At 39.1% G+C, this 14813-nt stretch overlaps 1 long non-coding RNA gene and 1 pseudogene across 5 annotated transcripts in view; both read left to right on the plus strand.

Annotated features, from left to right (window-relative positions):
• LOC111342890 (uncharacterized) overlaps nt 1-3600 on the plus strand; it is a 41870-nt pseudogene extending 38270 nt beyond the window's left edge. The window contains exons 32-36 of the transcript XR_015998416.1: nt 125-232; nt 878-959; nt 1161-1205; nt 1551-1598; nt 2444-3600. The product of XR_015998416.1 is annotated as an uncharacterized LOC111342890 (transcript). The remainder of the gene's footprint in view (nt 1-124; nt 233-877; nt 960-1160; nt 1206-1550; nt 1599-2443) is intronic.
• A 5106-nt stretch (nt 3601-8706) lies between these two features.
• On the plus strand, nt 8707-13553 carry LOC111342902 (uncharacterized). Of its 4 annotated transcripts, none has more exons than XR_002695994.2 (5): nt 8707-10415; nt 11356-11519; nt 12312-12422; nt 12838-13064; nt 13414-13553. It is a non-coding gene; the product is annotated as an uncharacterized LOC111342902 (long non-coding RNA). The 4 variants fall into 4 exon arrangements; XR_015998414.1 differs by having other exon boundaries at nt 11356-11453; XR_015998413.1 differs by having other exon boundaries at nt 11356-11453; nt 12975-13064.
• The last annotated feature ends 1260 nt before the right edge of the window (nt 13554-14813 follow it).

Below are 14813 nucleotides of genomic sequence, written 5' to 3' on the forward strand. Positions count from 1 at the left end.
TTTGGCCACATTTACTCTTAACACCCATCTTTTATTCGGCTTCCCTCTTATAGCTCATAGTTTCAATCTTTTGATAAGAGAAAAACCTGAAGCCTGAATTTGAAATTTTACTTTCACCTCCTAGTGGTTACCGACTCGCCAACTGTGCCAGCACCAGAAACGACCACAGAAGCTAGCACCGTCAGAGGAGCGGGAACACCCACTGGAAATAAAGGAAAACGAAAACCAGAAGGTGCCACTAATAGTAAAATGTGGTGGTATGGGTAGCAACCAATGAGGAAAGAGTATTTTATACCACGTGACAAGTTTCAACTGGATATATTGCAATACGATTGGTTGGAACTTATCACGTGCTACAAAACTCTTCTCTCATTGGTTACTACCAGTATCACCGCATACTACCACTGCCTCTGAAGCTGTTGTCTAATCGTAGTTTATTCTCGTCAGACGAAGCGTTAAGAGAAAGTGATCCGTTGCGTATGGAGACCCAGCATTTTTTTTCTTTTCCTCTCGAGGCATCATCCATCTTTTATTCACCTTCCCTTTTATAGTTCATAGTTTTTGAATTTTGGTCAGAGAAAGGATGATCCGTGTCATTCTCAGATAGAACCACACCCTACGGCAGACTTATCATGACCCGAGTTCGAGTAACACGCAATGACGTGTGTATTTCCTGCACTCTTTAAGATGAGTCAAGGTGGGTTAAAAGTTCAACTGGGGTCGCGAGGAGTGGTCTTTGTCATACCTCCCTATTCAAATTTTGTGACATGACGAAAGAACGTCTTCCTTTTTAGCTCTTTCTTTTTGGTATAGGAGGGAAACCAACTTCTTCTTCTTCTTGAAAGTTTAACTGGCAGATGCTTTCATCCTTTGATAGGTGTCAATATACTTGCTGTGGTGTTACCCGTGGTATTAAGCATTATTCTAATTGCTGCCTTGGGAGTATTTTACTGGAAAAGGTGAGAACAAGCACTTAACGGGGGAACTCGTTATATTAAGCGACTGCAAATATTTTCATATCTTGGTACTAAGAAATGAATATGTTTTAGCCATTAACAAGAATTCGCAATGCTCACATGATATTAACATTATGCAGAGACTAGAACCTTCCTCATGAGTTTCATTTCTTTTTATGACTTTATAAAACTACTTTTAAATAGGAGAGCTCAAAAGTATGTGGACATCAAATCAGTCTCATTTCAGACGTGAGTACAAATCACATTCAGTTTTGCCTGTTTGTTTGCTTGTTTACAATGACAGAAGTCTCACCGACCATTTATTTAAGTCCAATGCGTCGCATTCCAGATCTTTTTAGGACTTTGGTCTCCGTAATCATATACTGTTCAACTCATCTAATGCCCAGATCTCTATTTGCATATTTTTAAATTCGTTTCCTGCACTTGGTGTCTTTACTTACGATTTTTTTTGTCATAATTTTAATTCCTAAAACGAACACTGGTGATGATTGATTTGATTTCTTGTCAGCTGTAAACCTACCGTTAAGAATCGTTATCGCAGTTTTTCACATTATCCTTTTTTATTGTTCCCAGGGGAACCAATGAGTTGAACTATTCATTAAACAGAATATACGATGATGGGTAAATATCTAATTCAAAACTCTAAGAACTGCAGCACTCTGGTATGAATGTTTACGCTTGTCTCACTTGGCTTGTAATATATAACGTACAATACGTCCATCGAACTCAGGAACACGCAACGCATTATACTTCTTCATTAATAGAGTACATTTGAGCAGAAACGTTTGTGAGAAGCAGAAGGCAATCGAGAGGAGAATAAAACTAAATCTGGAGAGCACATGTTATCTTCCAGCTACCATCCGCTTCTCAAAATCATTTGTGCCCAAGCTCTCTATTAAAGTCTTAGTTTTAGTTTAATTCATTCGCCACAGGAATGGTAGGAGAAAGGAACAGAACTTTCGTTCCAATTGACACTTAACCCCTATTTTACCCACCCATCCCACCCCGGGGAGGACATCCATCACACAGTAATCTCGTGTGTGGGAAATTAACGTCTCCTACCCCAACCCTGCAGGAGACCGGATCTCCATTTATCGTCCCTATCCGAGAAGACTAGAAAGTCTAACCATTTGCAGATATTATTACAAAGGCAGCACTTTCTTCTCAGTTAAAGACCCTGAGTGTTAGTCCGGCCGGATTTGAACTCACGACCTCCCGCACAACAGTCCGGCGCTCTACCAATTGAGCTAACCGGGAAGCGGTTAAAGGCAGCCACTCAGTGTTTTCTCTAATGTTTATACTTTCTTGTAAAGTAATGATATTTTAAAACAACACCAAATAGTTGACAATTATTTTCTGACACTCAACTGGTAATTTCTCAGGCTTTTACACTGAAAACTTAAAATTCTCAGAACTGCATTTGTGAAGACATATTTACGGTGCTATTAGTTTTTGCTTTCTGATAGGGCCGGTGAGGTGGTGTACCACGATTTTTAAGACTGAGGACTCCAGCACCGAGGATATGTTTTAGCCTCCCACTGTTTTAAAGGACGCTAAAGAAAAAAGAAGAAAGGATAATTAAGTGTAAATATCCTCTAAGGATTCTAATCATTTTCCCTATTAATAATCAAAGTAAAGAACATCAAGCGAAAGTAACATATACGGTTTTTTTATTAGCTAGAAGATGATAAGTAAGTGAACCCATTTTTCTTTGTGTAAATGTGAACAGATGGTCTATTTGAGTTCGTTGCTGCCCAAACGATGTAAGTTTAAAACGGTTGATGTTTACTGGCTTACAGAGTGTTTTTTGCTTGACTGTCGTAAACACAGAACCAAAGTTATCCGATAACTTTGGCAACAGCCAATCAGAAGATAAAAAAAATACGCTTAATAACTAAGGAGAAACCAGAGTAAAACCAACCTTACTTCCTAAAGCGCGGGAAAACGCGGGTGACCAACTCGTGATTAGCTTAAGTTTTACATCTGATTGGTTGGGAGAGTAGCGCGAGGTTTTGGACCAATCATAGAACGGAGCAGAGCAAAACTAATGGACACCCCGGATTATTTTTGAGGCCCCATTGGAAATTGCTCCAATCTGAAAACCTCACCAACAACAACTCGTTGTTTAACTGAAACATATAGCTCGCGAACTTTTTAGTCTATTGGATGAGTATCATAATATGATTGTCCTGATTAAATTGTTTACTCAAGTTTGAGCCACCTCTATCGTCAACAGTCCTTCTCAAAATTACCCTCACGCGGACGTTCGGACCTTTACCCCCTGTTCAAACCATTTACTGTATTATCGCTCTTTTGGTTTGACATTCTATTCTGCAAGGGACCTCATCGCCCTCCATATGTCTCGAAAAGTGGACTAAGGTTTCATAGAAAGTTAAACTGGACATTTTCTTTACGTCGGTAAGCTTTTTTTAAAGGTTCGCGTATGCTTGATATTCATAGATCAAAGCTCTACTTAAAAAATCATAGAACAGCTGGTGTATTTTTTTTTTCTCAGTGTACTGCTGAAGCTAATAGCTCAGAAAGTAATTGCACTTAATAATGATAATGTAATATTGGGAACAGTATGTGTAAAGAAAAAAAACCGAGCCAATGTGATCATTCAGTGGTTGGATTTTCATTTTGAGATGATGTTTCTTTTTTTATCTTTCTTAGCAATTATTTCGTCATCGTTTTCGTTATGAACCGATAGACCTCTCATGATGTTGCATGTTTATCACCCTCTCCCAGGAAAAAGCGCCAAATTTCATGACCGTCAATCCTTTCTGTTTGTATGTATGTATGTATGATATCATGATCTTAGATATGCCACAAGACAAACAGTTCAGGTGAAACTAAAAAAGAAGCTAGCGTGAAACTTTGGCAGCTTTCAAATGGAGAAAAATAGTGAATTCCCTTGTAATAACATGTGTTGCTCTGAGTTATCAGTTTGCAGGAAAGCTTTAGTACAAAAAAGTATGGCAAATTGGAAGTTTGATACAATTAATAGCAATATTCTGAGTATGCTGTAATTTAAATTTCATGTTTTCATAAAGAAAGCAGCCACGATTTTAATATTAAGTGTGTATAAGTTACACGCATTTAGAGATACGTTCAGAGTGTTCTAATTTACAGTATAAATCTACGCCATTTTTTCTGGTCGCAGGATAAAAAGGATAATATTAGAAATTCGTCCATTTAAATTAAACAAACAGATGATGGTTTGCTTTCCCAAATAACCGCTTAAAGCTAGAACTGCGTGACAGGTGTAGCCGAGAGAAGCTTTCACAGTCGCAGAATTGAAAAGGCATTGAAGACAAAAATACGGCCGTGCCCAAAGATTTTTTAATGCTTTTCAGAGATTAAATGAGGGACTAGAAAGGGACATTCAAATTAGTGTTGTAGCTTTCTGGCAAAGGGAGGTATTTGACCTCAAAGTTATCAAATAAATGAGTGAATCGAAAAGTTTGCAAAAACACTAATTTTTCACCTCTGTCGATTGATAAGCTGTCCATAAAATCGATTGAAACTTGTATCGTACATTTATTAAGGATATACCAATATGTCTGCAAACCGTCGCAGTAATTTGTACCGTAAAGAGTTAAAAAGCTGACGTTTCGAGCATCAGCCGTTCATCAGAGCGAATGGGGGAATTGTGGGTTACGTATGGGTTTATATGCAGAAAGTGGAGCTACGCTATCGGTGGGAACATGTTAACGAGAAAAACACGAATAAATTAGTAGAATAAAAAGCATTCGTTGATACCTATGGGTATTTAACTGAGTGGTTGTGAGGCCCACTAAACTTGACCAATTTGTTAGTCCTCAAATTGCAAACCAGTCATCACCACTGAAACTTCAAAACTGTAGTTACCATTCCAGAAATCTTTCATTTTCCGATTCAGAAAAATCCGTTCTCAGTAAGGGCTGAAATTTTGTTCCATTTCTAAAACAACGACCGAATTTTCAGTTAAACGAGACGTAGAAAAACTACTTCTGACAGAGAGGATGATTCTAACACTTCGAACAAAGGCACTTTCGAAACACTTCAGATTCGAAAGTTTAAAGGAACTCCCCCAGGGGGCCAGTACGCATCATTATATTTTTTCATCAAAAAATGTCGCCGTTATATTAACAAACTTAATTTCAATCGTAGTACCAAATTTTCCAACCTTTCCTCTGAAGAGTGGTCGGCACTAGAAAGCCTAAAACAAGGTAAAGACATTATTATCAAAGCGACCGACAAGGGCGGCGCAGTAGTTGTTTGGCGGACCGACCTCCACCAAAAAGAAGCTTTGCGGCAACTTTCTGACACTTCTTTTTAACAAAAGGTTGAAAAAAATCTCACTTAATCAATCAACACACTGTCAAAAATACGATTAACGAACTCATAGCTAAACAAGAATTGCCGGCCACTCCGAAAAATCTCATAATAACCACTTCTAGCACTTCTTAAATTTACTTTATTTACCTAAAATTCACAAACCTAACGACCCAGGTCGGCCCATTGTCTCGGCTTGCAGTTGCTCTACCGAACATATTTCCAGCTACTTAGACACAATTATGACTCCCATTGTTAAAACGTTACCACCATATATCAAAGACCGTCCAACATGCTCTTCAAATTTTTCGCGACTTTAACTTTCTTGGCCAAGACAAACCTCTTTTCACTATAGACATTATATCTCTTTGTACTGCCATTGCTAATGGCGAAGGTCTTCTGGCAAAACTTGTCCTTTCATTCAAACCGCTGAGACAATATCGGGACCCAAACAATCCATTAGGATCACTGATCACTTCACGTGCACCTCCGCTAACGTCATCTATAACTTGCATAACTTGCACCATGCAAAACGATATACATCGGCGAAACTGGAAGACGAGAACACCTTCACGACATGGAAAGGAATGACAAAGATGCATCAAAACCAGTCGCTAGACACTTTAATATACCTAATCATTCTAAGCAACGTATGGCAATCTGCGGTATTTCCTAACATTTCAGTAGCTCGGAAAGCCGCAAAACCCTTTAAGAAAAGTTTATCTTTCAAATCGGCACTCTTAACCCCGCGGGTATCAACGAACGCTTTTCATTCTACTAATTTATTCGTGTTTTTCTCGTCACCATATTCCCACCGATAGCGTAGCTCCACTTTCTGCATGTTAACCCACACGCAATCCACAAGTCCTCTATTCTCTCTGACGAAGGGCTAACGCTCAAAACGTCAGCTTTTTCAGTAACTCTTTACGGTGACCAATTTACAATTTTAACTTGTTGATATAAGCAAATTATCTTGTTCTCAGCTTGTCTGTCTCCGATCTGATGATTGCAGTTGTGTTTGTCCATGTGTACATTATCAATCATTATGCCAAGACCGTCATCCTAGGTTATTTTGTGGCCTCCGTCTTTTCAGCAATGGTTTTCATTCTTCGTGGCGTCACTTACGGGCGCTATATCGCGTTGACACGACCGTTTCGTTATCGAGCGATTATTAACAACAAAAACGTGTCCGTTATCACGGTACCCCACCTCTATTAGAGGCACTGCGTCACTCAGATAAGACTGACTGGATAATGGGCAACACCCTAACAAAAGATGCTGTAGGATACTCGACATCATGCTTATTGGGCGAATTATACAATGTATGCATTTTGTTTTAAATATTTTTATGTTTTACAGGAAGAGTGGGAAAGTTTTAAACCAAGACTGACTTGTACGATAGTTAAGTTCGAAATCCCGTTCAGAAGCCATAAAGAAAAAGGAAGACCTTCTTGCACTGTAAAAGAAATCATAAGTAGTTCGAGATCCATGCTGTAAATTACGGGCCGAGTTGTTTCCATTTCAATTCATTGCCAAAGCAAGAAGCACGCGGGTCATAAATGCGAGCGGATAAAAGAGGTTCCTTACTAATTAACTTACCGTGAGAGTCAAGAAACCAGTCAATACGATATTTATTATACATCTGGGTTCAAATGGAGGGGAAATATCTAAAAGTTAACTTTTCACAGGTATCAAGTGAAGTTCCCTTATTGATTTTGGTCGAAACTCATCAATGATATTTCTTCTCAATATAGGTTGGTTTTAAGATGAAAACCGAAAACGCAAAGCAATCCTAAATGTGGATTAGATGCTAATCAGCATCTAACATAACAAACACTGGCCCGTACTTTCAGTATGTGTTCCGCTTGCGTCATACGCTGTCTATTTTTATGACAAAGATATCTCGATAGAACACCAGAACTGCCCCTGTATTGAAAGCATAATATCTTTACTGTAGATTGTGTTGATAATGCCTTTCACTTAATCACTTCATCTACACCTAAAAGAAAGTATTAAAACAACAACAAACATATGAAACATATGTGTGAACTGCGGTTATGAGACGTATATGAGAACGATCCTTCGCAGTAAAGCACTATTTGAGCAATAGTGAAAATCAGACCTGAAAAAAAAATTTCAGGCCTGTACGGGATTCGAACCACTGACCTCTGCGATACTAGTGCAGCGCTCTACCAATTGAGCTAACAAGCCAACTGGGAGCAGGCCATCAAATTAATTCGATATAAACCCGTAGATGATAAATCAAACAACAACAAACATATGAAACATATGTGTGAACTGCGGTTATGAGACGTATATGAGAACGATCCTTCGCAGTAAAGCACTATTTGAGCAATAGTGAAAATCAGACCTGAAAAAAATTTCAGGCCTGTACGGGATTCGAACCACTGACCTCTGCGATACTAGTGCAGCGCTCTACCAATTGAGCTAACAAGCCAACTGGGAGCAGGCCATCAAATTAATTCGATATAAACCCGTAGATGATAAATCAAACAACAACAAACATATGAAACATATGTGTGAACTGCGGTTATGAGACGTATATGAGAACGATCCTTCGCAGTAAAGCACTATTTGAGCAATAGTGAAAATCAGACCTGAAAAAAATTTCAGGCCTGTACGGGATTCGAACCACTGACCTCTGCGATACTAGTGCACTAGATTCTCACTATTGCTCAAATAGTGCTTTACTGCGAAGGATCGTTCTCATATACGTCTCATAACCGCAGTTCACACATATGTTTCATATGTTTGTTGTTGTTTGATTTATCATCTACGGGTTTATATCGAATTAATTTGATGGCCTGCTCCCAGTTGGCTTGTTAGCTCAATTGGTAGAGCGCTGCACTAGTATCGCAGAGGTCAGTGGTTCGAATCCCGTACAGGCCTGAAATTTTTTTCAGGTCTGATTTTCACTATTGCTCAAATAGTGCTTTACTGCGAAGGATCGTTCTCATATAAAGTATTAAAACTCGAAGATAAAATTTGTGAGCAAGTGCGGTATATAACATGTAACATCCCTGTATTTGATCTTCGACGTGTTTCGTGGGATGTACAGCACTCGACTGACGTCCTTTCACAGGTTTGATTTTCGTATAAAGCGGGCGATTTTGAGAGAAACTGAAGATGGAATACTTTCCTCCGGGTAAACTGAAGGATAACATTAATGCTCGAATTTAGGGTTAAAATTTGACCTAAATACCACTATGGGGGCTCTCCAGTTGTGAATTAAGCCTCTCGATTGTAAATAATCTTTTGTAAATCACACGAAATGCGTTTCGAAAGTAGATGATATTCTTTTTCACCTTTTCATACAGTCTATTTAGAACCCAAAAAGTTGCCTCAGGCAAAAAAAATGTGCCTAAAGCAGGATGAATTGTTAAATGTACAACAACTGTGTTTTATCCCAATTGACGTAACTGCGACATAAACGCTGGAAGCTATAAACAAATTAGTTATTACGTGACTGGTTAATGGTGTTGGACGAAGTCACATACAGGAAGACCAAGCCGCAGTCAGTATGACGTCATTCTATTCTCAGTGCCCATCGGCGTTGGAACTTTTGAACTGGCTTTTAGCTCATTGACTTAATGCTTTCAATTAGTTGAGCGAAGATATTCTTCTTGTCGGCGCGTACTTATCAGGCTTGTACATGTTTGTTGATAGGGCGTTTATGCAGTTGTATTATTGCATACAAACTTTGAAATCCAAACCCACTGTCAGACGAAATGGCTAAAAAAGTTATGCTTTATAGGGTGGCATCATATACATATTTACAGAAGATCACGTAGGGAATTTTCACCGCCCCATTTCATTTTCAACCAAAAATGACGAGTAATTTAAAGTAAGGACCAATGACACCGGCAGTTCCAGGTTCGACGCAGACGGCATGTTTCGTTTACGAACGGCTTAGGAAAAACTGAAGCATTGGTTTGCTTTTTTAGATGAAAAGGAAACGTAGAGAAAAGCCTTGACTTTGATCATGAATCATCATTGGTATTCCTTCTCAATACATGTTGGTTTTAAGATGAAAACGAAATGCAAAGTTTTCCTAAATGTAGATTACATGCTAATCAGCATCTAACGTAACAAACACTGGCTCGTACTTTCAGTATGGGTTCCGCTTGCGTCATACGCCATCTATTTTTATGACATAAATACCAGAACACCAGAACATCAGAACTTCCCCTGTCGTATTGAGAGCATATTATCTTTACCGCATATCGTGTCGAGGAATATCTTCGGCACACTAATCCGCTCAGCCTACCCGTGAGATGATATCAACACTCGAAGATGAAATTTGTATCAAAGCGCCGTCGTGCGCATGGTATCCCCTAGCTCTTTTATCTCTGACGGGTTTCGAACGATATTAGGGACCTTAAGAAATCACGACGGCGACGCCAAGGAAGACTTTGATTAGAAAAATGAATTTCTACTCTTAGTTAGAATTTCAAAAATGGCTGCAGGAGCTTAATGTCTCATATAGTGCCACAGCTCAACTTCCGCATGACGTATAAAGTAGCCGTTGAGTTGCAAAATGGAAATTAAAATAATTTGCCGTCGCGGTTTCGGTTCGCAGACGACACAAATTTTGGCGATTTTACCTTGTTGTTTTGCATAGGACGGCTATGAAATGTACAAAGTTTCAAAACGCGCGTGCTGAGCTACTGTCCCAGGTTTTAAATTTCGCATAAAGTCGGCGCCTGCGAGACAAACAGAAGATCAAATACCTTCTCCGGTAAACGATAACATTAAAGTTCTACTCAAGTGTTATAAGTTTATCTATGTGGCATTAAAGGGGCTCTCCAGTCATGAATCCCGTGCACGTTGTGAGATTGCACATGTTCCATAGTGAGACTGAAGAAATTCTCGAAACTGCAAAAAAATTGTTGATCCCATTGTGAAGGATAACCTCTTGACATCCGTCTGGTACGTGAGTCGCGTTCTGCTATCGGGTGATGACGACCTGATTGTATAAAAGGTAAACGGATATGGGCACAAACACACAAACGTGTGGTAACATCTTCAATAAGGAGCTCAGGATGTTGCTTTGGAAAGCTTTAAGTTTGATTACTCTGCTCAACAGTTGTTTATCGGCAGGTAAGGTTTTATTGAGCAGCGTCAATTTGTTTTCGACTGTTAATCGAATGCCTTTCCAACGGAATAGTAATATTCTTGCAACTAATTCTTCAGCTGACAACCTTTACACAAAAAATTCGCCACTCTATCTCGGGATTCATAAGAAAATGACGAAGTGTGTCAGTGTATCAAAAGCTCTTTCGGGCACTTCTCTAACTTTCTTATTGTAAAAGGGTCTCAAGTCATACTCTTTCGGGGTCTTAACACGCGAGCGACTTCTCTGTGTAACTTCACTGACATCCAGAATTCAAAACCCTCCGCGCTGCTGTCGTTCGAGCATTTCGCTTTTTTTTTAATCACGTTACGTTGTGATTATGTTACGCGCTGATTTTGTGCGAGCCCAACAAGAAACAGTCTGCGGCATCACCAACATTAGAAATTCGCGACTATTCGCGTCATTATCGATCGAGCCAAAACAGTTTTCCGATTATAGGCCTTTTTAGATTGTGCTAAGAAAAGTATCATATTGTGCCACTAACATTGCTTTATTTTTCTCCGAATTATGCTTAAAACAATGCTGGTTTTTTTAAATTATGCAACTTTTTCTTACTTTATGCTTTTCAAATAAAAAGACACAAGATAAATTTAAATTATATATTCATTATTACTAAAGCATTATCTTTATTTTTGAGTTAGAAACTTGCACTGATAAAACATAATTAACTTGTAAACTTAATTCATCCTAGAAGCAGTGACAAAATGTAACTTTATTTGACTCCACTCTGTTTCCAGTGAAAGCGGTAACCGGAAGTGACGCAATCTTTACTTCCGGTGTTCCTAGTCCTCTAGACAACGAACGACTCAGTATTTCTGTAACTTTATTCCTCCAAGACATTGCGATTGAAAACAGACTAAACAATGGAATGAACTTAATTAAACTAACTGTTCGGTTTGATTGCAGCTTCTGTTACAACTCCTGCTATAGATGTATACATTAGAAGCGAAGGGTGCGAAGATCCAAGAAGGACACCGAACACATGTGGAATTGCTTGTATCAAGGTGAACGACAAGGATTAATCCCGTCGCGGCAGAGGACTTAACGTTGTTGTTTTGGACGGTGCAACAGTTATGTGGACTTCTGCAATTATATTTTTTCTCGCATTCATTTATTATTAGGGAAATCTCGACAGAGGGAGCGCGGGTAAAGCTCTCTGGCTAGGCAGAATCTATATGGCGTCTGAGAGCTTGCCAGACTTGTTTTTATTTCCTAACAGAGTTATGAGCCAAAGAACGAGCATTGTCGAATAATCCCCGAGAAAAATTCGAGTACATTTTTCAACCAAAAAACCAACATGAGCTCATGTTGTCATGTGCACACCCAGTTATTTATTGAGCTTAAGACGAATGGTGTTTCAGTGCAATTTAAGAATTGAACAATATAGAAATAGGCAGTCAACATCTCTCATTTTTGGTTAACTGAATTATTTCTCTCTCAACTTTGACTGTTGTATTCCATTATGATTGCTGGTTCCGATTTGTTTTACTCGATCTGTATAAATCTTCGCTTAACTTCGTCGTCTTGAACTGAGTCAGATTTCTGTTCAAGACTTTTGTACTTTCTTGATTCGATACAAAAGAGGACTTTAAAAGCCTGGGTCCGCAGTAATTGGCCTCAGCTGTTGCGGTGTCCCTGCCCAAATTTTAAAGTTATTATTTAGTGTATTGTTACGTTCTTGTAAAATCTCTAAAATCCATGGTACTTTACCAATTTCTTATTACTAGGCTTGTATTTCCTCAGTTTTTTTTTTTGTATTCTTCAGGGCGAAGCTAATAAAATAAATTAAAAATAAATAAAAACTTTTTTTTTTATCGTGTACAATTCCCTGTTCTCAAACCAAGCCTTTCTTTTTCTCTCAGGTGTCATTCTTGCTTCAATAGTATTCGACACCCATGGGAAAAGATATGCCGATGATAACCTGAGGGATTACCTCAACAGCATCAAAGGAAAGTCAAGTAATTTTATTTCAGGTTAATAGTGTAGTTCTATCATTCTAGTCTTAGAAAATCATACCTTTAAAATGATGCTTAACTCTTTGTAGCTCAGGTATCGTATATAGTTCAAAAATCATGTTTCCTGAACAGAAGACTCACCAGTGTACAATTTCTGGACTGAATTAAAGCAGTTTGAAAACGTGTTTTTGCTTTAGTGTGAATGGGACGTCTTATTTTCAACACTGAGCAAGGTTTGTGTGAAAAGCTTTGTTCATTAGAGAGTATTACCTGGTTCAACAAGTTGCTTCACTTTGCGACTGAAACTCCAGGCTTTGATATGTTAACTTGTTACCAAAACACTTGTCACGAGCTTGGCTCGTGTTAGAAGTCGACCACCAACAACTAATCTTCTAATTTTGTCCCATGGATTTGATGTTTTTCCTTACTTTAGCAAAATTGTTTTGATCGCCGTTCAAGACGAGGGCTATCAATATACCTCATCGGCGATTAGCGCTCTTAAGAGGCTGGGGGCTAGCGGTTCTGTTCGAGGAAGTTATCGGTCTTCTTTTGCTTTTGCTGGTTACGCAGGCGTTGGACAACCAGCGTGGGTGATAGAACAGCCGAACACAAGATCTCTTGGGCCCAGTGAAATAACTCTGAAAATTCCCCTTTCATCAAGTATGTCAACTCAGTATGGTCTAATACTCTAAATGTCTATACCTTTGCCCAAAATGTGAATCTTAAAGATCACTTAGTGCCCCTTTGCTTTTATAAGGTGCCGATTTGTTTCTTAAGATTTGTATATTGTACAGGTGGAAGAACAATAGGACACGTAGTCCCCTACTAGGTTCATCCACCTAAACCCAACCCACCCATCCCACCCCGGGGAAGGACATCCATCACACAGTAATCTCGTCCGTGGGAAATTAACGTCTCCTACCCCTCCTGTAGGAGACGGGACCTCCATTTATTCGTCCCTATCCTAGTAGACTAGAATATCTAACCATTTCTTGATGTTAACAATCAGGTACTCTACGGCAATCAAGACAGTGATACAGTTGTGTATAACAAGTTGATCTCCCCAATCACCGTTCGTTACATCAGGGTACTGCCAGTCACGTGGCAAAACCATACATCACTCAGAATGGAGCTCTATGGGTGTCGAGGTATTTCATGAGATTATTGTCAGCGGAACAGAACAATCCACGTGACACTAAACAATCTTAAAGAAGGAGGAAATAAAAAGGGAAACCTTAACTCCAGTGATTATTTTGCATTGGGATTGACCAATCGTTACTCTCTTGCTTCTCTAATTAATTCTAAGAGGTAGTTGTTGAAAGATGTAAGGGATTAGGTTGCCAGAACCTTGAAAGGCGTTGAGATATGCAAAAAGTCACCTTTCCAAGCCAACACACATGTAAGTTCTTTGCACCCGACAGCATCATAGTCAAAACACCACGTGTATCTTTAGCTAAAGTTATTTACCCCTCTGTGTAAAGGAATGTCCATTTTTCCTTACTTTCTTTTCTCAGACTTCTCGTGGCAAGAAGGGTGTCGATATTGTTTAGCCTTTTTGTGGGTTCAATTCGTTTGGCAATCAGGTCTTGGTGCGCTATGCACATAGTAGGTTGTTTACATGATAGTCCTCCAATGACCTATGACAGGTAGACAGACAAGTAGGATTTCATTATTTAGATATTTTAGGCTGGTTGACGTATCTATCCATGACTAAAAGGAGGTGTAATGATGAAATAGGTGTGTTTGTTTAATGTGGTGTGAGATGTGGTTTGTGTGTAGGCAGATCCAAAGTGATTCTACGGGCGCCTAGATGCATGTCTCTCGCACGAAACACGCCAAAGGTTTTTGCTAAAGAATAAAGCTGGGAAATGAGACAATCTTATAAGTGTTAGTTTGAATTGATCATGGTCATATCGCAATGAATTTTATTCTTCAATTTGATCCGGTGGGTTTGTTTGCTATTTTTACCCCAATTGGCTTTGAACTAAGTCACTGATACGTAAGGGAAGCTAAACATTTATTGTTTCAATCCTGTCTGGCTCGCGCAAAAATTATGTAAACCTCCCCCAACGCGTGGCTGCATTATTAATGGCTAATGCCTGAGGGGTGAAAGAAAGGTTCATTGGGAAGGGTTCGTGGGAAGTTTTAAAGGGCGTGCGTCCAAATCGAGCCAAGTCCATCATCTTTCGATAATTAAGCAAACAAAGTAACCGTGCCAAGTGAACCTTAATATTCCGTTGTCAAAGGCGAAGACAGGGGTTAAATTTCCGGCTCAATTTCAAGTGGTCCTGACTTAAAGTGCCCCTGAGATCAAAATTGTCGTACATCCTTTTTTTCATTTTTGACTTCAGTGTGTCTCCTTCACATACTCTGCCAAATTTCAGTCTAGACCGAGTACCAGAACAATCT

The sequence above is a fragment of the Stylophora pistillata genome, chromosome 3 (assembly GCF_964205215.1).
Source record: "Stylophora pistillata chromosome 3, jaStyPist1.2, whole genome shotgun sequence".
NCBI lineage: Eukaryota > Metazoa > Cnidaria > Anthozoa > Scleractinia > Pocilloporidae > Stylophora > Stylophora pistillata.